Here is a 2,699-nt window from a genome sequence, read left to right as displayed (position 1 = left end):
TCTCTTCTTTCTAGGAATTACTTGATACCTGACTGATACCTTTAATGACACCCTCTGGGACCCTGAGCAGAAAAACCAACAAGGAAGTCATGCCAGACTTTTGACCTACAGATCTCTGAGCTAATGACTGAGTGCCCTTGAAACAGACGAATGGTAGTAATCTGTCACACAGCAATAGAACACTAGTCACATACCTTTAGGCTGTGAGGAGAGGTGCAACTAGAATCAATTAATGATTAAAATAATTTCCCTTAGACTAAGCTCAGCTCCATACTTTCCAAACCATGTTCACTTTCCGTATCCACATTTTCAAGCAGGTAGCATAGGATATGTAAACATTGCAATGCATACTGTGGCTCTGGACCTTTGTGTGCAACATCCAGGAGTTCCCACAGCCACTGGTCCCACTTTGAAAGACCAGCAATTGGGGCACCTGGCTGGCTCAGTTGGTAGAGCATCTGCCCCTTGGTCTAGGGTAGTGAGTTCAAGCCTCACCTTATTTGTGGAGCCTGCCTAAAAAATGTATTTTAAATAAATAAAATATATGTTTAAAAAAGAAAGACTAATAATTACTCAATTATATATGAACCTATAAGAAGATAAAAGTGCCTGAGTTTTGCCAGTGTTTTTATCAAAAGCCCTAGCCTCCTGAGACACACAAATGGATATCATATAAAGATATGATATGCTGGATGATATTTCCCCTGGAAGCATTTTACTCATCAAATACTATGAGTATTAGAAATGAAGCCATTCATCTAACAAGTTGCTCTGTTTCCAGCAGCCAAAGGTTTACAGGGGAAACTTGGACCTTAGGCTAAGCCCAACTTGGGGCTTGAACTGTGCAGGGGGTTACAGGGTGTGGAGGGAGGGTGGGTGTTGCACAGAGCAGGTGGCTTGAGGCGACGGGCGGGGGTGGGGGGGTGGCTCTCGGTCCGGGGCGCCAGGCCCCCTCGGAGCCGGACAGAAGCAAGGGGCCCCGCGGCCCCCCGCGTCACTAGGGGCCCCCCACCCCCGGGGCCCTCCCAGGTGTCCTCGAAGGCTGCTTCGGGCTCCCGCGACCCGCCGGGGACGCCGCGTTTTCGAGCCCTGCACGAGACTGTCAAGGAGGAAGAAAGAACCACGGAAACCGAGAAGCTGCAGGAGAGCACTTCCTTCCGATGATGGTCTGTGGCGGAGCTGGGCCCGGACCCGAGGCGCCCAGGGCCCCCGGGCCTCTGGCTCCCGCGCCCCCTCCCCTGCCCCCTCCCCGCCCCCTCCCCCGCCCCCTCCCCCGCCCGGCCTCCTGGGCCCTGCGGACTCCACCCTAAGGCAGTCCGGCGGGCCGCGCTGCTCTCCTGTGACAGTGACACAAATTTGTTTGTGGCAGAGGAAAGGTGAGTGTGAGGAGAGTGAGGGAACACTGGGGAGAAGGGTTTGGGTGTGAAAAGGAGTAAAACAAAACAAATCAAAACAAAAGACTCTCACTTAAAATGGAGTGAGAAGCCCTGAAGGGAGCACCCTCATGCATACATCATTCCTTGCAGGCTGCAGGACCAGAAGGGGGCAAGGAAGATCATTCTCACCCTAACCAGGGAAGACGCCTTCACAATGGATTTATCTCCTGCTGTGAAGAAAAAGAAGGGAGGTCTCCCCCTGTCTCAGCAACAGCCCACTAACCACCACTTGCAGCCAATGAGAAATCTCCACACCCTCAAACTCTTGCTCTTTTCCAATGAAGCTTTGTTCAAAATAGCCCGCCCCAAATTCCTCCTAAACCCTAATAAAAGCTGACCTTCCCAGCTTTTTTTCAACTTCCCTATGCTTTGCCATACTATGCTTATCCAAACTGCAATTCCTCTCCTATTCCTGAATAAACTTGTTTCACCAACTGGTTTCTCATAAGGTTGATATGGGTGTGTAGTGGGGCAAGTACACCTTGTGTGAGAGAACTTTGGCGAGTTTTGGTGTGTGTGTGTGTATGTGTGTGTGTTTTGTGTTTCCCCGAAGTGTCTTCAGAGATAATTGTATCTCCCCTGAACAGGTCAGCATGGGGTGGAAGAAGGGGAAGGGGTAGTATGTGTCTGTAGAATGAGGAAGTGGGATGCACTGGGCCAGACCATGTATGTAAGAGGAAGTGTCAGGGAAATGTCTATAACAGGAATGTTTCTGGAGATTGCCGTAAAAGTAAGTTGGGATATTTTGTGTGGAAGAATTTCAAAGAAGGTGGGCAGGACTTTGTGTAGAAGGAGTGTGTGTAGAGTGTGAGAAAGCAAAGGTATGAGTGGAGGGGGGAACCAGTGTGTCTTTGCAGAGAGTGCATGTGTGTGTCAGGCAAGCAGGCTTGAGAGTAGGGGAGAAAGGATATGTGGTGAGGGGATGTGTGTGCCCAGTGGTGGAGGGGGTGTTAGGACCTTCTGTACAGAAGGCATGGTGAGGGGTGACTTGTATGTATGTATGTGGAAGGAGGATGAGTAACAAACAGGAAGACTATGTGGGGGGATGAGTTTATTTGAAGAGTGTTGGGGAGCAGACTGTATGGAGATGGACAGGTTGGAGGGTGGGCAATAGTGTGAAATGCTGTGATGTCAGGGTGCATGCATGTCTGACAATGGAGGTGTCAATGTGGGAAAGGTAGGCTCATTATGTATGACAATTAGTGCATAAGGAACGCTACTAAAGAGGCATGGACAGTGCTCTGCTCCCTCTGATTTGTCCTG

At 49.9% G+C, this 2,699-nt stretch overlaps 1 long non-coding RNA gene across 1 annotated transcript; it reads left to right on the top strand.

Annotated features, from left to right (window-relative positions):
* Positions 1 to 1,172: 1,172 nt before the first annotated feature.
* LOC144283677 (uncharacterized) lies at positions 1,173 to 1,870 on the top strand. Its single transcript, XR_013352264.1, has 2 exons — positions 1,173 to 1,376; positions 1,527 to 1,870. It is a non-coding gene; the product is annotated as an uncharacterized LOC144283677 (long non-coding RNA).
* The last annotated feature ends 829 nt before the right edge of the window (positions 1,871 to 2,699 follow it).

This window comes from Canis aureus, chromosome 1 (genome assembly GCF_053574225.1).
Source record: "Canis aureus isolate CA01 chromosome 1, VMU_Caureus_v.1.0, whole genome shotgun sequence".
NCBI classification, from domain to species: domain Eukaryota; kingdom Metazoa; phylum Chordata; class Mammalia; order Carnivora; family Canidae; genus Canis; species Canis aureus.
Note: the sequence above shows the minus strand (reverse complement) of the source record. Positions and strands in the feature narration are given on the sequence as shown.